This window comes from Pleurodeles waltl, unplaced genomic scaffold (assembly GCF_031143425.1).
Source record: "Pleurodeles waltl isolate 20211129_DDA unplaced genomic scaffold, aPleWal1.hap1.20221129 scaffold_39, whole genome shotgun sequence".
NCBI lineage: Eukaryota > Metazoa > Chordata > Amphibia > Caudata > Salamandridae > Pleurodeles > Pleurodeles waltl.
The window spans coordinates 612272-621554 of NW_027150097.1; the positions used below are offsets into that span (position 1 = coordinate 612272).

Here is a 9283-nt window from a genome sequence, read left to right on the forward strand (position 1 = left end):
ATCCTTTTTTTTTTTTTCACTACTCAGACATTTTAATCTTTCTCAGTTTTTTTCTATAAACCTAAATGCACCTAAAGTCTTAATAAATGTCACTTGCTTTGTCTTCTGCTTCCATCTAATGCCGTCAGAGGTTTACACCGACCCCCAGATCTACTGCCCTCTCTCCCCAGCCCTTGACCTGTACATTAATACTATGAAGGGTTATTCCTTGTTTTTCTTTTATTGCACAACAAAAAGTACAGATTATATAAAGAGACCGGGGCACAGAGAAGAAGGCAGCAATTGACTGTGGTCCCACCATGGGAAATTCGCATGTTATTACCTGCCCCTTCCATACTGTGGGTTCATCGTTTGTTTTATGACATGATTTCCCTGCTGTGTTGTATCTAGTATAAGACTTGAGTACTTTATGTGTTTTATATCATCTGTGATATTGCAGCTGTTGTTTGCAGTGTCCACATTTTGCAACCAGTGTGCTTTGTACCCTCACTGCTGCTCTCTCAGAGAGGGTAGGCTGAACACTACCGGTAGTATCAGACACCAGAGATGCCTCCTGTACCTGGAATAAAACTCTGCTTCTTTGTAAGAAATACAGGGGTGAAGATCTGCTGCATTCACAGTGACCCACTGACTCTTTTACAAAGGTTCCCAGCCGTGCAAAGACTCTTGGTGGTTAGTTAAGGGGCCATGCTAAATGGAGATTTCGAAGCATCAGACGAGACGTTTTCTTTGTTTCTGCATCAGCAAAAGTATATTTCTGTTTTTATGTTATTACTTGTGAAATACACATTTTAGTTGTGCTGTTGGATTTGTCATGTTTGATTTACAGTGTGAACGAATTCAAGCGATAGACAGTAGGTGGTGACTGACATTGCTTCAGGACTCCTAGGGTTGAGGATCGTGGACGTTGGTTCCATCGTGTAATGATTAGCACTCTGGACTCTGAATCCAGCAATCTGAGTTCCAATATCGGTAGGACCTGGAATGTTTGTAATAATACTTTTGTTTTAATTTATTGCAGGTCTTGAGCAGGAAACCATTTGTATCTCTGACATAACCCGTCTCTTCCTCTTTTCATTCCCCTCGTGGTTTCTGCGGTTTGGGGGCATCTATACATTATTCTATAGGCGTTGCTGGGGACACTTGATGCTACACACAGGTGTTGTCTACGTTCTGTGTCTGTGTGGACACCTCTCTACTCTGGCTACACAACTGTAAGATGCACAGTGTGGACCTGACTCCACTTGGCCTTCTCACCGGATAACTTACAAGGAGAGAGAAGCTTACGGAAATGTACGGTGTGAAAGAACGACTTTACCAAAGTGTTAATGTATGAAATTGCCCTTTGCTTTTTTTTTGTGAGTTGCAAATGGTAACCTTTGACTAAAGCAAGTACCCAAAAATAAACAGTTTTCAGCTGGACTCATATAACTTGCATTTGCAGTGGAAGATCTGCCTGGAGCAGTATATGAGTGTGAAAAGGTCTCTAGTTTTGTCTTGAAATACCAGAGACTTCGGCGCTCTCCACCAGTCTCCTTCGACATCACATCCTGATGCTGAACAGTATTAGCACATAAATGAATAAAAAACTGTCTGACGTGTACATGCACATGTGTGCATATGTACCACGGTGCTATAGTCTGATGACATATATGTGCCAGTCTGTGGGGTCAAAGGGCAGTCAGAAGTTACTGGGCCACCGTTGTATCAATGAGGACTGTGTACTTCCTGTGCCCTGGGGCATTCGTACTCTGGTCCCTCAAACTAGGGTGGAAGCCCCCCTTTAGCACATGACTCTCAGAATAACAAGTCAGAGCAGACATTAGTGTAACTGGGTACTCACACTTGTGAAAGGCACAAGTGCAAGTAGTGAACTGCAACCTGACCTCACAGCATACACTTTAGACATCCTTTGTAAACACACACACATATTTTCAGTCTAACTTGTTTAGATTTTACATCAATAAATATGGTAATATTTGTACTTGAAATGTTTAATTTGCCTACCTTTGGCGCATATTCCTAGTACCTTATATTTTAACTTTTCTCCATTCGGGTGTATACAATTGGTATAATGTCAGAAAGGGAGAAGACGACCGAGAATGCCTAAGAATGTGCGCTTACATGCTTTTAAGAACATATGTCTGGTGTTGTGACAAAGCAGCAGTGACCACTTCAGCTCAGCACTTGCTTCTTCCTCTGCTGTCCCAAAATATTGTGGAATTACTAGTCTCTGCGCCTCTGACAAGGCTGCTGACATCCAATTGATGATTTGTAGCCTTGTGGGCTGTGAGTGCTTTGGCTGTGCTGCCCCCTGGAAGTCACTCTGTGAAGATGCAGGTACCTGGGAACAACCCAGACTACTTCTGAGCTGTTTCTTCTCTATGTGAACCATTCCAGTGTCAGGACTGGAGTCGGTGCTGTTAGTAGATAGAGAAGGAGTATAACTCGAGCCCCAGGAGGGCAGCCTGGAGCCTGTGACAGGTGCAGGGGAGTGTTGTCAAGGAAGCAGCTGGAAGATAACTGGAGAGGGGTCTGTGGGGCCATCAGTCTGGTGAGGAAACCCAGGAGTGTCCTACGGGAGGGGCGTGGCTTTGTCTGGCTCTAGGGGAGGGGTTAGTAATAGTGAATGCAGGGACTGCTGCTGTCCTCCGTGTCCTGGGCTCTGTGTATGTGTAGAAGCTCTAAGGTTGTAAATAATGAGACCTGACAGGTTGTGGCAGAAATGATGACTTCTGGTCATTCCTTCTCTTTTGTCAGAAGTGAGGTGTCTGTTACCCCAATTGATTGTGTACTACTGAGAAGAAGAATATAACTCTCAGTGTACGGAATGCACTGTGACCTTGGGAGACACCTCACATACACTAAGCTGTATAAAAAGTTCACAGTTCCCATATGGTCTAGCATTTAGGATTCCTGGTTTTCACGCAGGCGGCCTGGGTTCGACTCCTGGTATGGGAAATCCTTTTTTTTTTTTTTCACTACTCAGACATTTTAATCTTTCTCAGTTTTTTTCTATAAACCTAAATGAACCTAAAGTCTTAATACATGTCACTTGCTTTGTCTTCTGCTTCCATCTAATGCCGTCAGAGGTTTACACCGACCCCCAGATCTACTGCCCTCTCTCCCCAGCCCTTGACCTGTACATTAATACTATGAAGGGTTATTCCTTGTTTTTCTTTTATTGCACAACAAAAAGTACAGATTATATAAAGAGACCGGGGCACAGAGAAGAAGGCAGCAATTGACTGTGGTCCCACCATGGGAAATTCGCATTTTATTACCTGCCCCTTCCATACTGTGGGTTCATCATTTGTTTTATGACATGATTTCCCTGCTGTGTTGTATCTAGTATAAGACTTGAGTACTTTATGTGTTTTATATCATCTGTGATATTGCAGCTGTTGTTTGCAGTGTCCACATTTTGCAACCAGTGTGCTTTGTACCCTCACTGCTGCTCTCTCAGAGAGGGTAGGCTGAACACTACCGGTAGTATCAGACACCAGAGATGCCTCCTGTACCTGGAATAAAACTCTGCTTCTTTGTAAGAAATACAGGGGTGAAGATCTGCTGCATTCACAGTGACCCACTGACTCTTTTACAAAGGTTCCCAGCCGTGCAAAGACTCTTGGTGGTTAGTTAAGGGGCCATGCTAAATGGAGATTTTGAAGCATCAGACGAGACGTTTTCTTTGTTTCTGCATCAGCAAAAGTATATTTCTGTTTTTATGTTATTACTTGTGAAATACACATTTTAGTTGTGCTGTTGGATTTGTCATGTTTGATTTACAGTGTGAACGAATTCAAGCGATAGACAGTAGGTGGTGACTGACATTGCTTCAGGACTCCTAGGGTTGAGGATCGTGGACGTTGGTTCCATCGTGTAATGATTAGCACTCTGGACTCTGAATCCAGCAATCTGAGTTCCAATATAGGTAGGACCTGGAATGTTTGTAATAATACTTTTGTTTTAATTTATTGCAGGTCTTGAGCAGGAAACCATTTGTATCTCTGACATAACCCGTCTCTTCCTCTTTTCATTCCCCTCGTGGTTTCTGCGGTTTGGGGGCATCTATACATTATTCTATAGGCGTTGCTGGGGACACTTGATGCTACACACAGGTGTTGTCTACGTCCTGTGTCTGTGTGGACACCTCTCTACTCTGGCTACACAACTGTAAGATGCACAGTGTGGACCTGACTCCACTTGGTCTTCACACCGGATAACTTACAAGGAGAGAGAAGCTTACGGAAATGTACGGTGTGAAAGAACGACTTTACCAAAGTGTTAATGTATGAAATTGCCCTTTGCTTTTTTTTTGTGAGTTGCAAATGGTAACCTTTGACTAAAGCAAGTACCCAAAAATAAACAGTTTTCAGCTGGACTCATATAACTTGCATTTGCAGTGGAAGATCTGCCTGGAGCAGTATATGAGTGTGAAAAGGTCTCTAGTTTTGTCTTGAAATACCAGAGACTTCGGCGCTCTCCACCAGTCTCCTTCGACATCACATCCTGATGCTGAACAGTATTAGCACATAAATGAATAAAAAACTGGCTAACGTGTACATGCACATGTGTGTATATGTACCACGGTGCTATAGTCTGATGACATATATGTGCCAGTCTGTGGGGTCAAAGGGCAGTCAGAAGTTACTGGGCCACAGTTGTATCAATGAGGACTGTGTACTTCCTGTGCCCTGTGGCATTCGTACTCTGGTCCCTCAAACTAGGGTGGAAGCCCCCCTTTAGCACATGACTCTCAGAATAACAAGTCAGAGCAGACATTAGTGTAACTGGGTACTCACACTTGTGAAAGGCACAAGTGCAAGTAGTGAACTGCAACCTGACCTCACAGCATACACTTTAGACATCCTTTGTAAACACACACACATATTTTCAGTCTAACTTGTTTACATTTTACATCAATAAATATGGTATTATTTGTACTTGAAATGTTTAATTTGCCTACCTTTGGCGCATATTCCTAGTACCTTATATTTTAACTTTTCTCCATTCGGGTGTATACAATTGGTATAATGTCAGAAAGTGAGAAGACGACCGAGAATGCCTAAGAATGTGCGCTTACATGCTTTTAAGAACATATGTCTGGTGTTGTGACAAAACAGCAGTGACCACTTCAGCTCAGCACTTGCTTCTTCCTCTGCTGTCCCAAAATATTGTGGAATTACTAGTCTCTGCGCCTCTGACAAGGCTGCTGACATCCAATTGATGATTTGTAGCCTTGTGGGCTGTGAGTGCTTTGGCTGTGCTGCCCCCTGGCAGTCACTCTGTGAAGATGCAGGTACCTGGGAACAACCCAGACTACTTCTGAGCTGTTTCTTCTCTGTGTGAACCAATCCAGTGTCAGGACTGGAGTCGGTGCTGTTAGTAGATAGAGAAGGAGTATAACTCGAGCCCCAGGAGGGCAGCCTGGAGCCTGTGACAGGTGCAGGGGAGTGTCGTCAAGGAAGCAGCTGGAAGATAACTGGAGAGGGGTCTGTGGGGCCATCAGTCTGGTGAGGAAACCCAGGAGTGTCCTACGGGAGGGGCGTGGCTTTGTCTGGCTCTAGGGGAGGGGTTAGTAATAGTGAATGCAGGGACTGCTGCTGTCCTCCGTGTCCTGGGCTCTGTGTATGTGTAGAAGCTCTAAGGTTGTAAATAATGAGACCTGACAGGTTGTGGCAGAAATGATGACTTCTGGTCATTCCTTCTCTTTTGTCAGAAGTGAGGTGTCTGTTACCCCAATTGATTGTGTACTACTGAGAAGAAGAATATAACTCTCAGTGTACGGAATGCACTGTGACCTTAGGAGACACCTCACATACACTAAGCTGTATAAAAAGTTCACAGTTCCCATATGGTCTAGCAGTTAGGATTCCTGGTTTTCACCCAGGCGGCCTGGGTTCGACTCCCGGTATGGGAAATCCTTTTTTTTTTTTTCACTACTCAGACATTTTAATCTTTCTCAGTTTTTTTCTATAAACCTAAATGCACCTAAAGTCTTAATAAATGTCACTTGCTTTGTCTTCTGCTTCCATCTAATGCCGTCAGAGGTTTACACCGACCCCCAGATCTACTGCCCTCTCTCCCCAGCCCTTGACCTGTACATTAATACTATGAAGGGTTATTCCTTGTTTTTCTTTTATTGCACAACAAAAAGTACAGATTATATAAAGAGACCGGGGCACAGAGAAGAAGGCAGCAATTGACTGTGGTCCCACCATGGGAAATTCGCATGTTATTACCTGCCCCTTCCATACTGTGGGTTCATCGTTTGTTTTATGACATGATTTCCCTGCTGTGTTGTATCTAGTATAAGACTTGAGTACTTTATGTGTTTTATATCATCTGTGATATTGCAGCTGTTGTTTGCAGTGTCCACATTTTGCAACCAGTGTGCTTTGTACCCTCACTGCTGCTCTCTCAGAGAGGGTAGGCTGAACACTACCGGTAGTATCAGACACCAGAGATGCCTCCTGTACCTGGAATAAAACTCTGCTTCTTTGTAAGAAATACAGGGGTGAAGATCTGCTGCATTCACAGTGACCCACTGACTCTTTTACAAAGGTTCCCAGCCGTGCAAAGACTCTTGGTGGTTAGTTAAGGGGCCATGCTAAATGGAGATTTCGAAGCATCAGACGAGACGTTTTCTTTGTTTCTGCATCAGCAAAAGTATATTTCTGTTTTTATGTTATTACTTGTGAAATACACATTTTAGTTGTGCTGTTGGATTTGTCATGTTTGATTTACAGTGTGAACGAATTCAAGCGATAGACAGTAGGTGGTGACTGACATTGCTTCAGGACTCCTAGGGTTGAGGATCGTGGACGTTGGTTCCATCGTGTAATGATTAGCACTCTGGACTCTGAATCCAGCAATCTGAGTTCCAATATCGGTAGGACCTGGAATGTTTGTAATAATACTTTTGTTTTAATTTATTGCAGGTCTTGAGCAGGAAACCATTTGTATCTCTGACATAACCCGTCTCTTCCTCTTTTCATTCCCCTCGTGGTTTCTGCGGTTTGGGGGCATCTATACATTATTCTATAGGCGTTGCTGGGGACACTTGATGCTACACACAGGTGTTGTCTACGTTCTGTGTCTGTGTGGACACCTCTCTACTCTGGCTACACAACTGTAAGATGCACAGTGTGGACCTGACTCCACTTGGCCTTCTCACCGGATAACTTACAAGGAGAGAGAAGCTTACGGAAATGTACGGTGTGAAAGAACGCCTTTACCAAAGTGTTAATGTATGAAATTGCCCTTTGCTTTTTTTTTGTGAGTTGCAAATGGTAACCTTTGACAAAAGCAAGTACCCAAAAATAAACAGTTTTCAGCTGGACTCATATAACTTGCATTTGCAGTGGAAGATCTGCCTGGAGCAGTATATGAGTGTGAAAAGGTCTCTAGTTTTGTCTTGAAATACCAGAGACTTCGGCGCTCTCCACCAGTCTCCTTCGACATCACATCCTGATGCTGAACAGTATTAGCACATAAATGAATAAAAAACTGTCTGACGTGTACATGCACATGTGTGCATATGTACCACGGTGCTATAGTCTGATGACATATATGTGCCAGTCTGTGGGGTCAAAGGGCAGTCAGAAGTTACTGGGCCACCGTTGTATCAATGAGGACTGTGTACTTCCTGTGCCCTGGGGCATTCGTACTCTGGTCCCTCAAACTAGGGTGGAAGCCCCCCTTTAGCACATGACTCTCAGAATAACAAGTCAGAGCAGACATTAGTGTAACTGGGTACTCACACTTGTGAAAGGCACAAGTGCAAGTAGTGAACTGCAACCTGACCTCACAGCATACACTTTAGACATCCTTTGTAAACACACACACATATTTTCAGTCTAACTTGTTTACATTTTACATCAATAAATATGGTAATATTTGTACTTGAAATGTTTAATTTGCCTACCTTTGGCGCATATTCCTAGTACCTTATATTTTAACTTTTCTCCATTCGGGTGTATACAATTGGTATAATGTCAGAAAGGGAGAAGACGACCGAGAATGCCTAAGAATGTGCGCTTACATGCTTTTAAGAACATATGTCTGGTGTTGTGACAAAGCAGCAGTGACCACTTCAGCTCAGCACTTGCTTCTTCCTCTGCTGTCCCAAAATATTGTGGAATTACTAGTCTCTGCGCCTCTGACAAGGCTGCTGACATCCAATTGATGATTTGTAGCCTTGTGGGCTGTGAGTGCTTTGGCTGTGCTGCCCCCTGGAAGTCACTCTGTGAAGATGCAGGTACCTGGGAACAACCCAGACTACTTCTGAGCTGTTTCTTCTCTATGTGAACCATTCCAGTGTCAGGACTGGAGTCGGTGCTGTTAGTAGATAGAGAAGGAGTATAACTCGAGCCCCAGGAGGGCAGCCTGGAGCCTGTGACAGGTGCAGGGGAGTGTTGTCAAGGAAGCAGCTGGAAGATAACTGGAGAGGGGTCTGTGGGGCCATCAGTCTGGTGAGGAAACCCAGGAGTGTCCTACGGGAGGGGCGTGGCTTTGTCTGGCTCAAGGGGAGGGGTTAGTAATAGTGAATGCAGGGACTGCTGCTGTCCTCCGTGTCCTGGGCTCTGTGTATGTGTAGAAGCTCTAAGGTTGTAAATAATGAGACCTGACAGGTTGTGGCAGAAATGATGACTTCTGGTCATTCCTTCTCTTTTGTCAGAAGTGAGGTGTCTGTTACCCCAATTGATTGTGTACTACTGAGAAGAAGAATATAACTCTCAGTGTACGGAATGCACTGTGACCTTGGGAGACACCTCACATACACTAAGCTGTATAAAAAGTTCACAGTTCCCATATGGTCTAGCATTTAGGATTCCTGGTTTTCACGCAGGCGGCCTGGGTTCGACTCCTGGTATGGGAAATCCTTTTTTTTTTTTTTCACTACTCAGACATTTTAATCTTTCTCAGTTTTTTTCTATAAACCTAAATGAACCTAAAGTCTTAATACATGTCACTTGCTTTGTCTTCTGCTTCCATCTAATGCCGTCAGAGGTTTACACCGACCCCCAGATCTACTGCCCTCTCTCCCCAGCCCTTGACCTGTACATTAATACTATGAAGGGTTATTCCTTGTTTTTCTTTTATTGCACAACAAAAAGTACAGATTATATAAAGAGACCGGGGCACAGAGAAGAAGGCAGCAATTGACTGTGGTCCCACCATGGGAAATTCGCATTTTATTACCTGCCCCTTCCATACTGTGGGTTCATCATTTGTTTTATGACATGATTTCCCTGCTGTGTTGTATCTAGTATAAGAC

The 9283-nt window shown here is 43.8% G+C and overlaps 1 non-coding gene across 1 annotated transcript; it reads left to right on the forward strand.

Annotated features, from left to right (window-relative positions):
- Positions 1-5851: 5851 nt before the first annotated feature.
- On the forward strand, positions 5852-5923 carry TRNAE-UUC (transfer RNA glutamic acid (anticodon UUC)). Its single transcript has one exon. It is a non-coding gene; the product is annotated as a tRNA-Glu (tRNA).
- The last annotated feature ends 3360 nt before the right edge of the window (positions 5924-9283 follow it).